This window comes from Artibeus jamaicensis, unplaced genomic scaffold, assembly GCF_021234435.1.
Source record: "Artibeus jamaicensis isolate MK-2021 breed Jamaican fruit bat unplaced genomic scaffold, CSHL_Jam_final scaffold_1964, whole genome shotgun sequence".
NCBI lineage: Eukaryota > Metazoa > Chordata > Mammalia > Chiroptera > Phyllostomidae > Artibeus > Artibeus jamaicensis.
In genome coordinates this window covers 13,649,891-13,672,119 of record NW_026522030.1, presented here as the reverse complement: position 1 = coordinate 13,672,119, position 22,229 = coordinate 13,649,891, and the positions used below count along the sequence as shown (strand labels likewise).

General features: G+C 43.6%; 1 long non-coding RNA gene across 8 annotated transcripts in view; it reads right to left on the bottom strand.

Annotated features, from left to right (window-relative positions):
- LOC128626003 (uncharacterized) overlaps positions 1–22,229 on the bottom strand; it is a 78,887-nt gene that overhangs the window by 5,941 nt on the left and 50,717 nt on the right. For 2 of the 8 annotated variants that reach the window (XR_008389884.1, XR_008389882.1), the window contains 3 exons: positions 20,937–21,008; positions 19,341–19,423; positions 18,826–19,072 (listed from right to left, as the gene is read on the bottom strand). This is a non-coding gene — a long non-coding RNA (uncharacterized LOC128626003). Of the gene's footprint in view, positions 1–6,365; positions 8,616–15,095; positions 15,273–18,825; positions 19,073–19,340; positions 19,424–20,936; positions 21,009–21,113; positions 21,186–21,758; positions 21,848–22,229 lie in introns of those variants that run through there. The other 6 variants (XR_008389885.1, XR_008389887.1, XR_008389886.1 and 3 more) reach the window with 6 other exon arrangements.

Genomic DNA, 22,229 nt, shown 5'->3' with positions numbered 1-22,229 from the left:
TCTGCCTTCTTTTTTCACGGTTTCGACTAAAAGTCATCTCCTTTGAAAGGCCTCTGACCATCCAATCGAAGCAGCAATCCTCCTCCTGCTCTGCCCCCAGTACTCTCTGTCACTGCACCCATCATTTGCTTCATAGCACAATTCGTAATGACAATCATATGCCACTTTATAATAGGGACACATTCTGAGAAATGTGTCTGTAGGTGATAGAGTGCTCTTACACAAAGGTCGATGGCGTAGTCAACTCCATACCCATGCCATATAATATAGCGATTACTTGTAGGCTACAAACCTAATACAGCATGTTACTGGACAAAATAACACTAGAATAGATCAAGCACAAGAGAAAATGATGCAATCATGAGACACAGTAAACCTGAGACGTATGGGACTGCTGCCAGCGCAGCATGGCATACTGATTTGCAGTGAACTTTTTTATAATCAGAAAGAGCACTCTCTAAAATTATAATAAAGTATAGTGCAGTACATACATAAACCAGGAACATGGTTGTCTATTACCATTATCATGTATGATGTACTATATGTAGTTACATGTGCTATACTTCTTAAATTTATTTATTTATTTTATTTTTAGAGAGGGGAAGGGAAGGAGAGAGGGTGAGAAACATCACTATGTGGTTGCCTCTTGCATGCCCCCTACTGGACACCTGGCCTGCAACCCAGTCATGTGCCCTGACCGGGAATGGAATCAGTGACTCCTTGCTTCGCAGGCCCGAGTTCAATCCACTGAGCTTTAGCAGCTAGGGGTTCTATACTTTTATAATGATTGGCAGTCCCATGGGTTTGCTTATACCAGCATCACCTTGAATATGTGAATAACCCATTGTGTTATGGCATTATGACAGCTACCATGTCACTAGATGATAGGAAGTTTTCAGCTCCATTATAATTGTATGGGACCACTCTCATCTCTGCAGTCCACATTTCACTGAAACATCATTATGCACCTCACGACTGTGAATTTTTATCTCTGTTTGCTTGTTTATCATTGGCCACCCAGAGCATAAGCCCCATATCTGCTTTACTTGACACTGTATTACTTCCCAGTGTGACTCGAGAAGAATGCCTGGCATTAGTAGACCCTCCCTGGAAACAAACAAACAAACACAAAAGCTTGTTGAATGATGAGTGAACTCAATTCTATCACTTCTTCATCGTGTCCTTGCGTAGTTTACTTAACCTCTCTACGACTCGGCTGCTTCATCCGTACAATGAGAATACTAGTGACCTGTGTATGGATAAGCAACTGTAGAATGTCTGACACAGCAGCCGCACAGAGCAGGCTCTCCTGAAATTATAGCTCTCTTGATGAAGGTTATTATGGGGTAGGCAGTTTATACAGAAATCCATTTTCACCTTATGAACTGACAGGCAGAGTTTTTTCTTCTAGTTGTTGACGTCATTAAAAAAGGCACAGTTCCAGGCACATGGCAGATGCCTGACAAATGTCTGATTGATAAATGAATTGTAAGTTGAAAACTTGAAAATTCTAACCTTTAAAAAGTCCACTGTATGCATTGTTTACAAGGTTAAAAACTGAATACAAATTAAGTATCGATCAATAGGAGAATAGCTAAATTAGTCTGGTATATCCATGTGGTGTAATTATGTTTCTGCATAAATTAGGGTATAAAAAACATTAGTTTTGGCATCTACAGATGAGGTCATCAAGGCCTAAGACAAAGAGGATCCTAGACAATAAACACGTGAGTTTACTTAAGAAAACAAGTACACTTTTGTCCTGATGTGTCCAGATTGGCTGTGAGCTACCTTCAGATTTACAAAGGGAACTTAGGCAAAATGAACATTACTCTAAGAATCAAGGGCTGGCTTCTTCCATGCTGGCTCTGGCATGAAGTAGCTATTTGACCTTGGATGGGTCCCTGCCTAATTTCGTAAAATGAGAGGCTCGGTCTGGATAATCACTAAGGTTTGGCTGGTTCTAGCATCTGAGAACTCAACACTCCCTTTGCTGTTCACAGCCCTCGTCGTCAACCAGCATTTCCTAATGAGAGTGGTCCTTCCTTTTACAGCACTTAGCTTTCGGTGGTTTCAGCTACCTACAGTCAACAGCAATCCAAAACTACTAAGTGGAAAATTTCAGAAATAAACAACTCATAAGTTTTAAATCGCATGATTCTGAGTAGCAAGGTGAAATCTCGCGATGTCCCATTCAATCCCACCTGGGACGTGATCTCTTTGTCCAGGATACCCACCTGTTCCTCAGCATCCATTAGTCACTTAGCAGTCTCAATGAGCCGATCGGCTGTCTCCATATCACAGCGCTGTGCTCAAGGCACCCTTATTATCTTAGCAATGGCCCCAAAGCACAAGAGCAGTGCTGCTGGCAGATCGGACATGCCAAAGAGAAGGTGTGAGGTGCTTCCTTCAAGTGAAAAGCTGAGTACAGCATAATAAAATATTTTGAGAGAGAAACTACATTCATATAACTTTTATTACAGTATATTATAATTGTTCTATTCCATTATTAGTTACTGTTGTTTGTTTCTTACTATGACTAATGCATAAATTAAACTTTACCATAAGTATGTAGGTATAGGAAAAAACAGTGTACCTAGGGTTTGTTACTATCCTTGGCTTCAGACAACCACTGGGGGTCTTGGAATGTGTCTTCTGTGGATAAGGGTGGACTACTGTAATAATAATGGCTTATTTACATTGTTTAACTACATGAAATAATCATTGACACTATCTGCTGGTGGAAGAGGCCAACTAGGGCCTATAAATGGGGCAAAGAGGCATTACTCTGACCACCCTAATTCTTTATAACCCCAAATTTATGTTTGCAATCAGAGCATTAAATAAATGTCTGTGTAATTTAGACACCCAAATTCAGAAATCTTAGATTTTTTAGGTTCATACTATGCAGATAGTAATTCACCAACTAACTACTAATTCTTCCCAACAACATTACATGATAATTTTATTACCCCTAATGTAGTTACAGGTCGTAATAATACCTAACACTTACTACGTACATACGAAACTTCCCAGCACTTATTCTAAGCATTTCCATGTGTTAATTTATTTAATTCTATGACTATACTCATTTTACTGGTGAAGATACTGAGTGATAGAATAGGTTAAATAATTCGCTTAAAGCTACATAGCTAGTTAAGTAAGTGAGGCAGAATTTGAACCCAGGCCTGTGTGATTAAGTCCAAGTTCTTTACCACAATGTGATGCTGCCAATAATGTCATAAAGTTTCAGAATTTGAAGGAAACTTAATTGATTATCCTTCTCAAACCCCTAGTGCATCCGTGAATGATCTTCTCCATCTCTGACACCTAACAATCTAATCTTTGCTTGAATATCCAGCAGTAGAAATTTTACTGTCTAATTTACTTGTTATTTTGGGTAGTGAAACTCACTTCCCCAAGTCTTCTACTCACTCGTGCAATGTTTGGCTAATAATGGACCAGTGTCAGCAAAGGACTTTAGAAGAATCAGGGAAGGAAAAAGATGGCAACTCCACGGACAGCGTGTTTAATTGGTGTGTTCAGTATGCAAACAGACGCAACCCGTCTACCAGATTTATTTGTCCCTCATCTCAGGAAGATACTAATCCAGGAAGGTATCCAATGTGTAAGGATATCCGAAATCCTCAGGACCAGCAAGTAAATAGCCTGCTCCTGTGTCATGAACAAGTTCACAAACCCTGAAGGAATATCCAGGGACACGTGGAGCTTTTCTTGGTGGTGGGTGTCGGTAACAACTTGCCATAACTTCTTGAGGAGAATGGGTGGCTGCTGCCCCCCAAAACTCCCAAATTCACCAGTATGTAGTGAATAATTTTTTAAAGCCATGTGGTTGAATTTGAAAGTTAACTGAAACCTGCTGATGGGAGTATGAAGACTCTCTGGTAGCTCATAGTTATACGATCCGACTAAAACCCCGCATTTCATTTACCCCCTTGGCTTTAACTTTCATCAGAGCCATTACTGCACCCAAGACGGGGCTGAGAACAATGCACAGAGTGTGTGTAACCGTGCAACGGCCGTAACACACCTAACAACGCTGGGACTGGGAACTAAAATTAGTCTTTGTCCAGTTTGGATTTGAGGGTCTTTGAAGAGTTTTATCTAAGATAGAATAATTGCTAATATGTTAAAAGTAAATGGATTGCTTGGTGATTACAGAGATTCTGTTTGGGGATAATAAAACATACTTTTGGAAATCAGTGTGATTATATAATTGGTGTTGAATTACATGTGTAGTGGTTAAAAATGGTAAAATGACTAATTTTCTGTTGGATATAGATATAAAAATGTATATCTCTCCACAACTAAAAAAAATTAACAATGTAATCTAGCAAAAACATTGAATTGTACACTTGAAGGGATGAATCACATAGCATATGAATTATATTTCTTCATTTTCTACAGAGAGACCCACAGAAATCCACGACACCACAATAAACTTAGGGAATGAAATTGTAAAATATGACTGACTTTTTAATATTTTCCTGATCCCCAGACTGCTGGAAGATGTCTTAAACAGAAAATATCTGAATAACTTTTCTTAAATAATAAGCTATAAAACTACTTGAGTTCCAGGACAAAGGAGAGGAATCGCAGTTCTCAAAGAGAGGAGAAACCATGGCCACTTACATAACCGGCACTCTCCTTTTGAGGCTTCCACAAGACAACCCTGTGTTTTTTGGCCTTCAAGCCTTTGTCAGATGAGTGTCACTAGTCCCTAAATGGTGTTGCCCCCAAACAGGTCAATAACACCCCATGAACAATGTACACTTCAATGGTTAATCTGAAAATAAAGAGCTTATGAGCCAGACGAAGAGCTGAGGAGACTTCTTCAATAGTTCAAGATAAAAAAATAAAGAAATAGTCACATAGGAAAATGAAATGGAAAATTTAGCAAAAAGTCCTGAGCTGTTTGATTAGCCCAGTCACTCTCCACAGTATAGTGCCCCAGTATACGTAGATGTAGAAGCTGGTTAGAGACGCCTCACTGTTATTAAAAATAACATACTGATGTTTGAAAATCCTTTTCTTTTCTTCAAAATAGCTTTCTAACTATGAATTCTAAGTCTTAAAGGGCTCATCTGGGCCAAAACACTGCACGTGTTTCTACATTTCACCGCTGAGGACCAAAGAAAGTTTTGTGCAACAACCGTGCACTGCCCAGGGGGGACCCTTGGGAAATATCTTTCCGTTGTCGATCCTGCTGTGCAGCCTTTTGCTGCAATAAACAATAACTATGATTGCCCTCATAACTTTCGTCTACCACATTTTTTTATTTCTGTGTGCTCCATTTTGTTCTCTGATGGTCCCTCTTTTTTAAAAAACTCAGCATTCTGCTCTTGTTTAAGGGAGGTAGTATCTTCTCTTCTGTCTTGGAGAATTTCTAATCCTAATTTTGTAGGCATTGTTCCATATATTATTTTCCCCCTCTACTTGGTTTGGTCTCTCTTTTTACTTTTGGAGACTTTCCTTAACTATTTCATGATACTTCATTGCCCATTTATGGCTCTTGAGGGGGACCTAAAAGCTGATGGAAGCTATGTCTGCCTGGCCAAGGCTTGGTCAGGCCGTGGCGGCATGGTGGGCTTGACTGTTGGGCAAGCTGGTTTCCTTCCCAGGGGGTGTCCATATGTGTAAATCCCTCGCCTGAAAACAGTGTCTCCAGAGAAGAATCCTGACATTTTCTCCTTGTACATTCAGGGCTGCTGGATTTGGGTGACTAGATTAGGCAGTGGTTTTCAAAACTCAGTGCACATGGGGAGATATATATAAGGGTATGTGGCCCTGGGCCAGCAAGTGTTTGAGGTGGGCCTAACCCACAGGTGTCTGGACCCCAAACTCCCAGTTTCAACGGGCAGACCTCTCCTCCTTCCTCCAGGGCAGTTTGGCACACTCTTCCCCTTCTTGTGGCCCCTGAGGCCACCTGCTTTACACTCTCAGAAGGCTGTGTACCCCCACTCTAGGGCTGCCCCCTACTTTCACCCCCTCAGACAGGTTATGGAACAGGATTCAGTCTCCTTTGCTTCCCTACATTCTGCTCCCCAAAGTAAGCGTTATTTTTCATAAGTATAATGCTAATCAACTGTGGGAAGCAGAAGAATGGCAAATGTGAAACCAGGACAGAGGTTTCTGAACTCTTAACAAAGTTTGGTACATCGTCGCACCTCATTTTGGGTCCCTAATTCTACTGGCCCCACCCCTACCTCACCACCTTCTTCACCCCACGCATACTTTAGCAATAAATAAATAAGAATAATAAGAATGACTTCTTTCTTATTATACAAGCAATGTAATTTATAGTAGAAATATTACAGATAACATTCCCCATTCCCCACCGCATACCCACACTCAGATGGAAATGTACATCAGCCACAATCCCTCCACCCACTATTAGCATGTCCATGTATTCCTCTCCAAGCTTTCTTCTACTCAAGAATGATGACTAACCCACATATAGTATATGTATTTTCATAACTGGAATTACACTGTGCATATTTTTGTAACTGCCCCTTTTATTTAATATATAATTGGCATCTATTTAGGTAAATAAACATAATTAATTTATATGGATTTACCACAATTTATCCAACTACCGCCATACTGATGGGCATCGAAGTTGTTTCCAGTTGTGTGCTGTTATAAATATTGCCGGGGCTGGCGCACTTCCATAAAGGTCTGTGCATCTGTCTGGTGGTAATCTTAACCCTGCGGAGGGCACATCAAAAACATAACAGCATAGGTTGCATGTATCCAAGAGATACATTCATCACTAGTATGTGCTAAAATGCAGAAAAAAATTAAAAACACCTGAAATTTGCATTTATTATACTTATATAATAAAATACATGATTTTTCTTCATTTTAGTTATAATTCAGAAATTATTAAAGAAATATAAAAATGTAAAGAATAAAAAATTTTCCTTTCAAATAACAGAAACATGGGTATTGCTAAAAATGCAACCAAAAAGTGTCTTTTATATTAATTAATCAGAATCTTCAATAGTTGGCGTTGCAAAGCTTTGTAACAATCATCACAAACAATACCGCTGTGCTCAAGGCATAAACACTTCATAGCACTTGCAAAATATTTTGATACAATTTACTATCTAATATTACACACCCTTACAAAACACACACTATAACCAAACTGATGGCTTAAATGTCATGGTTTAACATTAGTCATGTACAAACACACAGCTAGTCATGACCTTGAACCTATGCACCCTATATATGTAACAATATTTAAGAAAAGAGTTTGTATCTCCCAGATCAGCTGTGACCTGCACAGAGTTAAACATGAAAATGTAGGGAAGTCTAAGACAAGGTTTGCTAATTTATCCCCCACTAACAGTGGCCTCCTTTGCTGTATCACTGTTAATACTGACCATGAGCATCCTCTTAAGTGTTTGATGACCCGATTGGCAAAAAATTACGTTTTATTTGTTTTTGCATTTCTTTGATATTGAGCATGATTCCATGTGTTTGTCACTTGTTCCTCTTTTGTGACTTACTTGTTCTTGCCCATTTTTCTATTAGGATTTTCAGCTTATTTGTAACAGTACTAAATATATTAACTTTCAGTCTGATGCATATATTGCTAATTTCCCCAGTTTGTCATTTGCCATCCTAAATGCTTCTAGGGCACTGGGCATTTAGAAGATATAGCCTTCCTAGTCATATCCGCCCGTCTTTCTCTTCATGGCTTCACTCCTGCCCAGGCCTACCAAAATATTTAAGCAATATTTCCTTCTGGTACTTTTATTCTTTTGTTTACATTTAAATCTTTAATCCATCTGAAGTTATTACAGTACATGCTGTGTGTATTCGTGTTCTCCAGAGAAATAGAACCAGTAGGAGATATGTATGTGTATGAGTGTGTGTGTGTGAGTGTGTGTGTGTGTGTGAGAGAGAGAGAGAGAGAGAGAGGCTCTGACTTAAGGAAGCAGCTCATGTGAGCGTGGGAGTTGGTAAGTCCAAAGTCTGCAGACCACGCTGGCACTTGCAAACCCCACCAAAAGTTGACCTTTTAGCTGTGTCCCTAGGCTGTCTACTGGCTGAATTCTCTCTTTCTCAGGGGCCCTCAGTCTTTTTTTCTCTTAAGGCTGCCATCTGATTGGATGAGGTTTACCCATGCTACAGAAGGTAATCTGCTTTCCTCCAAGTCTATTCATTTAAATATTAATCTCATCTAAAAAGAAACACCTTCACAGAGACATCTAGATTGGTGGTTGACCAACTCGGCTGAGCCAAGTTGACATATAAACTTAACAAGCAGAGTGTGAGTCGGAAATCTAATTTTGTCCTACTCTTTCTGAAAGTAGGATCTGTGAAGCCCCAATACCTCCATATTCTCTTCTGTTATTCTTAGGAGTCCAAAAACAGGTGTATAACACATTTTCTTTCTTTGAGCCCAGCCTTTCCATCTCTAGATCCTGTCTTTCAGGCTCCTAGACCTCAACACACAAAATGAGAAGAGCAGTGGGTGTGATCCATTGTCTTCTTGTCTCCACAATTGGGGAGCTTGAAAGGTAGCAGATAAAAGGCGTGTTTGATCTTGATATCTGGAGGGACCTTTGTCCATGACACTTCTCCTTTGGAAAGAGCCACAAACATGTTAAGTTTCTATATATCATTTCACTCTCACAAGCCCTCTAACCCTTATTTCTCAACTACAAAGCAGAATCCAAGCGCTCTAGAGTTTCTTAGCCAGCGCATTGTGAGGATACGGAGGCCAAGTGATGTTTGGCCTAAACATGTAACATTATTATTATGAATAAGTACTATCCATTTAAATACTTTGAAAACTTCAGATGAAAGCTTCACAAACAGGCCACATAATAAGGGTTATAAGCTTATAAGTGGTTCACTCTTGCTTTGTGATCAAAACAGAAACATCTTGATATACATACATTATTAATAAATTCAGATGCCCTTTCAAAGGTGATTAATCTGGTCTAAGTTTCCTTTCTTATGACTTTGCGATGCCATTAAAAACTCACATTCTGCTCTGTTTGCTCCAGAACCCCAGGCTTTCACCCCCCAATAAGGCAGAAGTTTGCATGTGACGCCAGACCTAGCTATGAGTGAGAGGGATCACCACTGGAGCATCACCCCTTGACTTTGGAGGGTCCCAAATGTCAACTCCCATTACATGGGGACCAGAATGGACTCTGAGACATGCCAGGCTGACTGTCTTCTGGTCAGGCGACTCAGTCAAACTGCAACAATGACTGCCTGATCTAGCTATCTAGAACTGAAGAATTGGCTCAGTCATAAATGCCTGCTGACTTGCATTTAGTGCCCCGTTCAAATTTTAATTTTTTCATTATACTACAGAGCACCTTTTTGAAAGGCCCAGAATAATTACACTCTTCCCAGAGCACCAGGAAGGTTAAATTATTCTTTGCACTCCCCTGATCTGGTTGCACTTAAATAAGGCGATACAGACTTTCTAAGTCAATTAGAAGAAAAGAGATGAGTGAAGCTCCAATTCTTTTTCAAAAGTGCAGACAACAGCTCCAAAAATGTGTCCTGCTGTCTAGGGGATACCGATAGAGCTCCTTAGGTGCTACAGGAGGGAGCGTTGGAAAATTGGCTTTTGGTGTGTACTTCCCAATGAATCAAGACACTAATAGCCTTGTGAGGCTCCATAAGTTTGTGGCAGTGTGGTTTGCTTGTGCCATGATAAGGGGTTCTGTTGCTGCTTCAGTGTATTTATAAGCCCTTATTAGGACAGCAGATGTCTGGAGGGGAAAGGAATGCTATATGGTATATTTTTAAAAAATCCTTTGGAAAGCTGGATCTAAGGAGCCAGGCTACACAGAGATGTAATTGTGATTCTCAGCAGGCTGAGACTCAGTAAACAGAGAGCCAGAATAATGGGTTTTATCTATGCCATGTATTCATTCATTCAGTCTTTATTCATTATCTTCTTTACTGACTGTCTCTGTTATGTACCAGGCTCTGAGTTAGAGGTAGTCCCTGTCCTCAATGAGCTGAAACTGCTTGTTTGGGGAGCAGTTGGTAGGGACAGAGAGCTGTGGGCAAGAAAGACAAATAAATAAGTTTTTCAGACAGTGTAATAATGACTAAAACAGTGGTGGGTACTACTACCAAAATTCGGATGCGGAAGAATTTATTAGCAATGGTGCCAGAAAAGGGTAGGAAGGAAAAGAAAGATTTTACAGAGGATAGGAAGATTCAGCTAAGTCTTGAGTATGAGAAGGAATGTGTCAGGCTGATGAAGTAGGCAGATGAAAAAAGGGCACTCAAGTCAGAGACAGGTAAAGGTACAAAATATGGTCATAAAACACCATGGTATATGCAGGGCACCACAGTTTGGTGTAGCTAAAGGTCAGGAGCACAGGGAAGAGGGCAGCAAAAATGAGACTAGAGAGGTAGCCAGGGGCCAGAACTATAAGGACCTTTGATACCATGGAATACTTACCCCTGAGGCAATGTGTGCAATAAGTGGTACCCTAGAACTTGGGGTCACTAGGTATAAACCATGGCTGTCTACGTCTATATCTTCTTCAAGGCCTATGGGCCAAGCAGATGCCAAAAGAGCCCAAACTATGACACATTCTTTGCTTGACCTGGTTAATACGCTATAAAATGTAGAGAGCACAGATCCAGGCCCAAATCCCTGTGGCAGCCACTGAGGATCTGCTTCCTTGTCACTGGGCACCCAGTGGATACAGTCACACAGTCATTGCACGGTATTGGTACCCAGCCCATCTTCCTACATCTTGCCTTCAATGATGTCTCAAGAGATATGCCTTACTGTCATCTGGATAGCTGTGCTCCCTCCATTTCTGCTCAGCCATTCTAATAGCCTTAATTAGAAAGGGGAAATGACATTACTTTAGCATGACCTGTATTACTAGAAGCTACTGGCTTAGTGGGACTGCTGCTTAATTTGTAAGCACTCATCAGCCACTGGTAGCATAATTTTTTATGGAATGTTGCCTACAGCCACTGCCAAACTCATGAATCCATAGTTGGTAGAGGTGGGGGAGAGGGAAAATTGTAGTGGTACTGAGATCTCACCAGCAAATCTCCATTGATAGCTTGCTTGTACTTAACAGTGATCTGTTTAGTCCAAGAGACATAGACTTTCTTAGGAGAGCCCTTACCCCATTTTGCCCCTCTCAGGGGCTTTAGTTCTTTTCATCAGTTAGTCTCAGTCTTTTTAGTAGGAATAGCTTTGTCCATGAGAGAAAAGAAACAGCAAAATTGGAATCACCTATTAGTCTGTCTGATTCTTGAACAGCTGATGTGTGTTCTTGGTGAGTATAAAAATTTTTTTAACTTTGAGCATTAACTCTCCTATTCCATACGTTTTGTTTCAATGTTTACTTTCCCCAACATCCAAGTTGCACAAAACAAGTGCTTCCAAAAAGATAACTGATGGTCTCTAAAATCAAACATTTGAACTCAGTCCGAGTCGCAGGAGGGATTTAGTGCTTCTGGAATTTTCTCGGAGGTAATATATCATGAGGATGTCTACAGGAGCAAGCATCTTGCAAATCAGCCTTGACAGGAAAGGGCCTTTGAACTCACTCTGCACAATTCCATTTCAACATCTCTTTCGTATTTCTCGAGTATAAAGACAGCTTTAGGGTTGAGAAGACAGATTATCTATATCAACCTCAGTCTCTTAATTAATAAAGTCAAGAATTCTGGTGAGATGACATCCAGTGTCCCTTTAAGCCACAGAAAAAGAAAGGAAAAAGAGAAGGAAACTAAAATTCATGGAAGGCCTATAGGCATCTAGGCCAACTTGGCATCGCGCTAGACTCTCCACATCTGTGACCTCATTTAATGTAGACAACAACCTTAGGAGCTGGCCCTGTTTGTACGGTAAACAAGCTAACATAGACATTATGTACCTAGCTCAAGGCAACACAACTATTGATCCCAAACAAGGTACAGAGTAAGAATTTAAATATTAATCTGTCTACATCACTGATTCTCAGCTGGGGTGACTTTGCCCCTGGAGTCCAAGTGGCAACACTGGGAGACACATCTTGTGACCACACCTAGGAAATACACAGACTGCCGCCCGCAACAGGGAAGTCTTGGCCCGAAATGTCAATGTGCTGAGGGTGAGAAATCCTAATCTAGATAGTAGATCCAACTGCTGTGCAAATTTTGGGTCAATGTTTTAAATTGAGGAAATATTAGTCATTGTAACACACAAAGTTTTCTATCTACAGACCTCTGGAGAAGAAGAACATGTTTCCAGAATGAACATGGCCATTGTCCAAGTTTAAGAATTTTGTACTGTATTACATAATATGTCCACATTTATGTAAAATAATACATAAATTCCAAAGGCTTTTCTCCCAAATCTTTGGTTAAAATCCTGGGAGGCATACCATGCTTACCCTGTGGGTTCATATATCCACTCACCACTCATATTCCAGAAATGTAGGAGTCCCACCTTGAAAGGCACTGCTCTAGGTGGTGAAAGGGAATAAATTGTCTTTTGGTAAAACTAGCCATCTCCTGAAGGCTTTTGACAGAACATAGTTATAGCTCTATAAAAGTGTTATAACAGAAAAAAACAGGTAAGTGACTGAACTAGGGGGAAAGATCTCGGCATTATCAACTTTAGCCCTTTCATTTTAGAGACAAGGAAGCCATGTACTCTGGTCTCCCCTCATCATGAACACATCTTTCACTCTGAGAGGTAAGGAAGCCAAACTCCAGAGAAGCTGAGAACACACAGCAGGTCCCAAGGCCACACAGCACTCAGCACTAATCGAAGGACTATTTCTTGAACAAAGAAACAAATCCGCCCAGACCAAAAGCCTACCCAACAAACCACTTCCACATGCCCCCTTCCTTGACACGTAACCCCAATTTCGTTCAGGTATTAAGCAGATGGCAAAGAGCTCAGGGAAGGTAGGACTCCCCCAGGTGATGAATCATGCAAGCTAGTCATGGTCATCTCATTCCCATTTGTCGGTGACTGGTGGGCGAGGACCCATAACAAAGCTATGGCCAGTGGCGGATGACAACTAGATTTTGGTGGTGAGCATACTATAATGTGTACAGATATTGAATTACAATGTTGCACACCTAAAACTCTATATAACATTATTAATCATGGTTACCTTCATAAAAATAAATCCTTTTTTAAAGAGAGTGAGGTTAGCCCTGGTTGGTAGCTCAGCTGATCAGAGCATGTTCCAATACACTGAGGCTGTGGTTTTGATCTCCCGGTAGCGCATGTACAAGAATCAATCAATGGATGTTAACTAAGAGGAACAACAAAATCGGTAGCTCTCTCTCTCTCTCTCCCTCTCTCTCTCCCTTCCTCTCCCTCTCTGAAATCAATAAACAAAAATTTTTAAATAAATAAATAAAAGTGACTGATTTCCTGCAGAGGAGGCCCATTTTTGCTCTCACACCCTACTTCCCACTTTGACAGCAGTTTTGGGAGGGACAGGACGCCTGCAGCGGTCTAAGGCAGCCATTTCATCAGCCTGAGGCCCCTAATCCAATTCGCAGTAGATGCAGAATAGGATACAAATCCTGGCTCTGCGATGGTGTGGAGCTACTTAAGTAGACTTGGAACTGTTTACCTCCTCCTGTCTTCTGGATACATGATGTAACAAATATCTGTAAAATGTAAGACATGCCTCATTGGGCTTTCTGTTGTTGCATCCCAAACCATTCTAACGAGCACAGACTGGTACCTGGTTCCTGGTACCCGCCACCTGGTGTTGGAATGATTTTGAGGATGTCTTCTTGCTCTATTTAATCTTTAAAATTTCAGTTTGGGAATTAACTCCTCTTCCCCTTGTGAGAGTTAATCATTCTCCACTCATCTGGGCATGCAATAGAGAACATCGAGTATGGGATGCAATTTGGACTGAGTGAACTCTAAGGCTGCACAAACAAGGAGCGTCTCTAACACCAAGACAGTTTAGGGTAGTTACTAAGAGTGTTAGATTTGAGAGCTCATTGTGCCCTTTTCCACTCACAGCCTCCGCACCTCGCTCCAGTCTGACAGGGCAAAAATGTCCAGCCCTTTGGAGACTGAGAGTCACAGAGTCACTTTCCAGAGGTATGCTGGAAAGGATGGTAACAGCTACACATGCTCTCAGACTGAGTTTCTAACCTTCATGAAAACAGAACTGGCTGCTTTCACAAAGGACCAGAAAAACCCTGGTATCCTTGACCGCGTGAGGAAGAAACTGGACATCAACTGTGATGGGAAGCTGGATTACCAAGAATCTCTTGATCTTATCGGTGGCCTGGCATTAGCTTGTCATGTATCCTTTAGCCATTGCCAGAAGTATATCTGAGGAGCCCTTGGTGCTGGCCCCAAGTCCCACCCCCTTTCTTTCCAGCTTCCCAGTTATCATGATCTCCTCACACACCACACGTACCCTGATGTGCTGATATACCCAGCATACTCACCGCCCCAGGCTGCTGGTAGCAATCAAACATACTTAAAAAATTTTTTTTAAAATTTAATTGTTGTTCGAGTACAGTTTTCTGTTTTTTACTCCCATCTCAGCCCACCCCTCCAAACATACTTTTTTAAATGCACACACACACATGAAGAGTGTTAGATTTGGAGTCTGACTGCCAAGATTCACACGGCAGCTGTGACACCGTGTCGTCTTGCGATCTTTCAGCTTCTGTTTCCTCACTGGTAAAACTGAGACGATTCGTACAAGAAGTAAATGAAGTATCTGTGTAAAGCACTTAGGAGAGCGCCTGACACCAAGTGAGGCTTCCTATACATTTGTAATAATGATTGTGCTGCCGTTATATACCCTTTACTTTGAGGTAGCCAGTTAGCCATTTAAAACAAAAGGAGGCTTCTGCCGTTTGCAGGGAGAAGTGGTACATTAGTCAGGGATCTTAGTGGCAAACAAAAACATTTGACCTACTTTAAGCAGAAGAGAGATTTAGTAAAGGCTATTAGGAAACTCACAGAATGCCTGGTAGGGCTAGAGGTTATGTCTTCAGAAAGAACCTCTAAATCATGCCTCAGCACTGCCCTGGAGAGATGTAACCACTGCACCACTGGGCAGAGGCACCCAGCTCACCTCATTCACCCAGGCAGGGCCCGCAGGTCATCTCTCACGTTGCTACAGAAACTGCATCTATTTGGACCGCCATCACCAAAGTGGATTTGGTGACACCCCTTCTTCGTGGCACCAGCCTCCAAAACAATTTCCAGTATCTTTGATTAGTGAAGTTGGATTACTGTGTCTGGATCCCAGCTGCGAAGATTGAGAAGACAAGTTTCTGGCTTTAACCTTGGATTAGCATGCACCTCAAAGGTGAAGAATTGTCCAAACTGGGTAAGTATGTAAATGAAGGATATCTAGACTTTTAAGGAATAAACTTAGTTTAATTACTATTCTGATGTTGCCAGGAAGAAGGGAGATGGGGATGCAATTTGGGCTCTACCCTTTACCCAGTTACCCAGACAAGGAAATTCCTTGCCACCTGTTCTCCTCTTGGCTCCCACACTGCCTTGCCAGTTTTATTTACTCTTGAATTCCCCCCTTTTGTGATATTTGTCTCCACCCCCTCTGCCCTGGTTTAGGCCTTTATCAGTTCTCACCTGGACTGATGAAAAACAACCACCTAACTGATCTCCCAACCTCAAGTCTGATCCCTCACATTGCTCCAAAAACATTTGTAAAAGATGCCTGATCATGTCCCTACTTACTGGAAGGGTTTAGTGATTCCTGTTGCTCACGGGACAGTATGCAGATGCTGCTGCCCATCTCGCCAGCTGCATCTCCTGCCATAGCTATATCCCCAGGAGTGTAGAGGGCACACGCCCTAGTCACAGAGAACTCAGCAGAACCCTTGTGATGCTTTTTGTTCTTGCTTTCCTTTTTTTCCCTTTGCCTGCAGTTCTGCTCTTGACCTATCTACCTATGAAACCCTCCTTTTCACTTATGGCCAGATTAACTGTCATCTGCTCTCTCTCTCTCTAGAGAATATGGACTCTTTTCTCTATGCATTTGTAGCGTTTTGCATCCATCTTTCAGTGTGTTTCTGGCTTGATTCCATGCATGGTCCTTCTCTACATCATGAGCATCTTAAGGGCATAGGTTCAATTTCAGGCACTCACTGAGCTTTTTACTGCCTGGCTGAATGGATGATGGTTGGAGTATATAACCAAACAGGTAACAACTTGGATTTGACCTGATCTCCCTTCAAAGAATATTCTAGGTTTTTGTGGGGTGGGTTTTTTTTTTTTTTTTTTTTGAGAGGGTGGATTTTAATTGTAACAAATAAACTTAATTAGCTAGGTTTGGTGTTACTTGAATCAAATGACCTGTCAGATGTAGATGATTGGCAGATCTATAGATAGATACAATGATACAATTCAGAGTGTTATAGTTGTAAGATAGAAGCTTTGAAATGTGACTCCTCAAACCACTCTTTTTGCAAGCACAAAATCCATAACCTTAACATTTTAGGAAAACTATTGTGTTGACCGACACTTTTAATACTTCCTGTGTTGGCAGCTGAACATGCATCCATTACCAGGAAGCAACCTACCTAGGAAGCTCCTAAAGTGCTTTTGAGTTCTGAGAGGAAAAACCCCTGGTATGCAGGGCTAGGACGATTGGAATTAAGATTGTGTTTGCCTCAATGCTCAGGACTCACAGGACTTCTGTCTGTTTTGTTCCCAGGTGGACCTCAAGCTCTTAGAATAGTGTCTGATTATAGTAGGTGCTCAATAAATATTCGTTGAATGAGTGAATGCATAAAGGCCTGTCATTCAAGACTGAGACTTTCTCCAACTATGTTGAATTTAACATAACTTTACATTTACTGAAATTCAGGGATAGACATTTCAGGATCAGGAAGAATGAAGAAGGGTTACTTTAGTAGTTCTTCTGATCAGGGAAGACCTCTCTAAGGAAGGTACATATGAGCAAGGACCTGAATGATGTGAGGGATGGGCCAAAGAATCTGGGGGTATCCAGCCCCTCACCTTCCCTGCAACCCCAACTGCTGGCCTAGAAGTTAAATTTTTAAGACACAAAGTGTATCTTATTCCCACTTCCACAGCGCCCCTTGGAGACTTACTTTAATTTTTAATATAATTCGTATATAGAAGGTTGAGGACCCTCCAACTAAGATGGCCCCCAAATCCCAACGCAATGCCCTGTGTCAGTTCCAAGGACTCCCGACACTCCAAGGGTCTCTCTCTCTCTGTCTGGGGTCTTATTTCCACACCTGTGACCTCCAGTTGGACCCAGGTGTCCAGCAAAGTCCTTTCCACAGTGCTGCCCCCCCCACAGGCACACACACACAAACCCACTCATACGATGACCATGACTATTCAGCAGCTTTACTGAAGACCGAGGGACTGGGGGAGAGGAGGTCAAAGCAGTTTTCCTCATTTAAAAACAAACACATCTGACATCAGATATGTGGTCTCTCTATTTTAAATGACTTTTGGGCAACCCACTGTAGGGGTCTCTCTATTGGCCTGTGGGTCTATATGAACCCGCAAGTCCCTTACACCATCTCCCCAGTGCCTCTCGATCTCCCCTCCCCCGCCGGCCTACCCACGACTTTCTCTTTTCCCCACTTCATCCCTCCTGCCTCTTCGCACTCAGGCACAAAAGGACACATTCTTCTCCTTGTCTCTTACACAGCAGTTTGGCATCTTGTACTGTTTGGGGCCCTGCCCTCTGGACTTCACATTCCACCCAGATCCTCAAGGCATTTCTGGAAAAGTGTCATCTGGAAGCAAGTTCACAGTACCAGCTGTCTGATACATCTTTTGTCTTTGTCACACCAGGTAATCACAGTGTCAGTCCCACTGTGGGGATAAGCACAGAGGAGCCCTGAGGAGGAGCACGCAAGCCAGGCTTGGAGGAGGTGCTGGGAGAACAGCTTGCAGAGGAAGTGACGGCTGAAGGAGGAATATGGGTGAGAGGGTGGAGGGTGGTGGCACATCCCAGGGGCCCGGCAGACTGAATTTGTAGAGCAGGACCTGCGTGTGTGGAGGTAAACCTGGACAGGTAAGCAGGGCCAACCCAACATGTTGAACGGCTCAGCTAAATTGTGTTCAGAAAGCAATGTGGAGCCTGTGAAGGATTTTAAAGGATAACCCAACTAGATTTGAAGTGCTTTTTGTTTCTAAAAATGGCTGCAAGGACCCTGTTGAAGATGGATAGAGGGGTGAGGCCCTGGAGGTAGAGTCCCCAAGTGCATGGACTAGGGAAGGGACTCACCGTGCCAGAGGCTGTCCATGAAGATGGAAAAGAGGGGACGATTAGAGAGCTCTGGAAGAGATGGACTGGACACAAGCTGATGACTCACTGGGCAGTGAGTCAAGAGGATACAAGGATCATGGTGAAGATTTGAGGACTGGGATCACAGCAGGTTCAAAGTTAGGCAGAGGTGGGTGTATGGTGTGGCCATCCTCTGGTGGGGCACAGAAACAACCACAGACAAGGGGGCAGCTGATGGGTCGATTCCCTCTCGTCCTCCTGTGCTGCCCAGGTGACTGATAGGCTCTCAGCCTACAAGGCATTTGCTCCTCCCCCATCCTGTCCGCTGCAGCAGGAACTGCCCCCCCACCCCCACCCTGAGCCCTGGGCCGGCTACAGCTGGGCATCTTTTGAGTATTTCTTTTGCTGGTTCCATGGAGGCTGGTGGCTTGTGATCTGCCACAGAAAGGGGAGGCTAGAGCAGATGGGCTTAGGGACAAGGGCACACAAGGCATGTGAGGACCTCTGAGCTGTTTGCTGGCTGTGACCTCCCCACCCCCAAGCAATTCAGTTACCATTTCTTTGTCTTAAATTCTTTATCTACAATGTTTTGATGGCAGGAGTACTTACACCAAGCATGTGCTTTAAGGATTTCACATAATACATGTGAAAGGGGAGTGAAGGGAACTAACATCTGTGGTGGTACGAACTGAGATTCTCCACCCGCCTCTAGCTCCTCCCAGGGAAGACCTGGGGTCACGGACGTGACTTTTGTGTAAGTTTCCATCCATCTTCATGGACTCGGAGTCCCTTTGTAGTGAAAATAGGCCCTGTGAGGAAGAGAATGTACCATCAGCATGATAATGTCAAGGCTAATGTTTCACAACATTTAGGGGGAAAGTCACTTCAATTAGAGGAATTTCATGTTGTGCTAGACTGTATGACCTTCCTAACAAAATACTTCTTATATGCGCATTTGCCTTAAGATTAATCAGGAGGAAAATGGGCTCACTTGTTACTGTCACCCAGAAACCAAACTGCAGTCCAATCCCCACCCTCTCCCTACCTGACCCAGAGGGAGCCCAGCACATTGCCCACCTGTGCTATTTCCTTCAGCATTAGCAGGAACCTGGGCAGAGGAAACCTGTGTTCACAGACAGCTGCAGCCTTCGGTCCAGAGTCTGAAAGACATGAGGGACAAACTACTGTGGCTCTGTCATGTGGGGAGGAATAGAGTGTCTGGAAGGAGAAGAGTGTGACTGTCACACAGGGGACATCTTAAAAAGGAGGCTGAGGAAGGGGGACAAGTGCAGGTTAGGGATACAAAGTTGGGGGAACTAGGGAGCACATAAGTGAGACCTCCTTCAAGTGCCCAAACAGTGAAACTTGTCCCCACCCTGTGGTGCAGTTCAAGGGATGACTTACTCAGAGTCCCAAATCTCTGCTATCCACCCTGATGCTCTCTGCAGGGGTTGATATGACCTTGAGTAGAGAACAGCTCAAACCTCCAGCAGAACTCAGTGTGTACTCTGTCTTAGGAAGCTGGGCCTCGCCTGTACCTAATCTCCTGGCAGAAGCTCTCCTGCTACCCTTGAGGGTTTCCAAGCACAGAGGATTAAGGAGTAGCTAATGTCAGTCCCAGTCAGAAGCTGGACCAGTGTCTTATTCCCCTACCTCCTTGTTCCCTGGTTCGGTGAAAGACACTTGCAGTGGGACAGACAAGGGGAGGACTCTCACCCACCCTTTCTACCAAGGACAGTTGGCACACTGAGGAAAGGTGTCCCCCTTTGGGGGTGAGGAAGTCTAGAGGAAGAGTTTGCATGAGAGCCATCTCTTTCAGACAGTATGACAGGGAGCAAGAAGTCAATACCATGTCCCTCTGAGTATGAAGGTCAAGGGCTTCCAGCCACACCCACGGTGTACCTGTTTGCTGAGCAGGAGAACGAGCTCTGGCATGCTTGCTCCTTTCCATATTGAGTTGGCATTGACTCTGGTTCCCTTTCCCCTAAAAGCCCCTCCCCAATCCAAAACACACACACACACACACACGGACAACCCCAAGTTCCAACCCAATCACTGGAAGTAGCCTTCACTCAGGAAAAGTGATTCCACCACACGCCACCCTGCCCTGGCCCTGAGCAGACTCAGGGAAGGGGACACCCTGAGCTGCTGCCCACAGGAGCTCACAGTGTGGTGAGGAAACAGTCTGAGAGGCGTGTGTCAGTGACCCGCTCTCAAAGAGGACCTCAGTTTGGGGGTTCTGAAACCCCTCCACAAAGACCCAACAGTTTTCCCCACTCCATCCTGGGAAGTGGGACCTGGGAAGGGGAAATATTCCCAGGTGGCAGAGGGGGAAAATGGGGAGTACTAGCTGGCAAGAGGGAGCAGGGAGAGGCTCCTTGATGCCCTGATTATTTCCACTCCTCTGGGGGCCTCAAGCCCTCCTCCCCCTGCCTAGCTGCTTGCACTGAAGGCTCAGCCACTGGAGACAGTGAGGGTGGCTGGAGGAGGCCCACAGGGTGACCGCTGGTAACCCAGCTGCATGTGATGGTGGCCTGCTGCCAGCTGGCTTCCTCCTGGCAGCAGCTTCCAGCAGGGTGGCAGCTCTGAAGTCAGACAAGCAGTGGCTCGTGGGCTGTCTCAAAGGGATGGGAAGTCCAGGGCCCATCCACCCAACTGTCTTCTAATACACACCTGGATAACAAGTGAGGGCCAAGCAGGACTTCCTAAGGGGCCCGTGGTGTCAGGGCAGCTGCTGGGTCTAAGCTAGAAAAAACAGAACGTGTGAAGCTTAGTCACTGCTGGCCGAGGCAGACGAAACAACAGTTCCCAAAGCAGTTTCCAATTCATCATGTCATTTCACCTGCCTACCAACACAGAGGAAGGTTCTGCCAACTGTGACCCTGGGCATGGCACTCAGCCTCTTCATGCCTCAGTTACAGGCTCGAAGGAAGGAGTGAAAGCACCTGTGTCACTTTCCACAGTCATGTGTCCTTGGCAATAAATTTAACTTCATTGTGCTTGGAGTTTTCTCATTTGTCGAATGGGCTTAAAAATAGAACCCACCTCATGGGATACTCAGGAAAATTAGATAAGTTAATCCAGTTAATAAGTTAAATAAGTTAAAACAATGGCTGGCCACATAAATAGTGCTCAGGAAATGCTAGTAACTATTATGAGTTCTTTGCTGTTATTAAATATAGCATTGCTATGAGGATTAATAAAGTAACAGCAGCTAGCATTTGTTGCATATTAACCATGCTCCCAGCACTGGGCTCAGTCATTTATAGGAAATACCACACAGATAATGTTGACTACAGCACCTACCCAGGAGAGAGCCCTCCGTGAAAGGCAGCCACTATCATAATTTACCCTCTGCCCCAGTCTACAGCAGAGGAAACTGCTCAGAGGTTGAATGACTTGTTCACGGCCACAAAGCTAATAAACAGAAGCGCTATTCACAACTCCAATCCAGGTCTTCTGGGAAATAGATCTCCATAATCCTATGATCCTCACCTCCTCCTCCTGCCAGGTCCTCGACATTTGCTCTGTAGCTAAAACTGGCTTCCCTTGAAAAAAGCTGCCAAAGGACACATCTGCTGCTCAGAGGGAAGGGGCTGGGCTGCTCTGCACACAGCTGCCATCAGCACCTGCACTGGGGAAGGGTGGAGCTTGCCTCCTGGTGGCCTTTTCCTTTCAGGAGCCCAGAGCCAGGGTCCAGCAAGCACAGGCATGTGCAAGGGAATGAGGTGGGTTTTGCACATTCCCAGCAAGCACACCTGACCCCAACTTGGGCTCTATCCTTTCACCCAAAGACCCTCTGCTGAGATTCTGGGGCAGCGCCCACCAAAAAAGAGCACTGAACCCCCCCTAAATTGAGCAAAACCAGTCCACAACCAGCAGCCGCCCACTGAGTGGTGACAGCTGTTTGCCTCCATGTTACATCTCAATGGCAACATTTCACTAAAGACAGGACTTCCCTGCTCT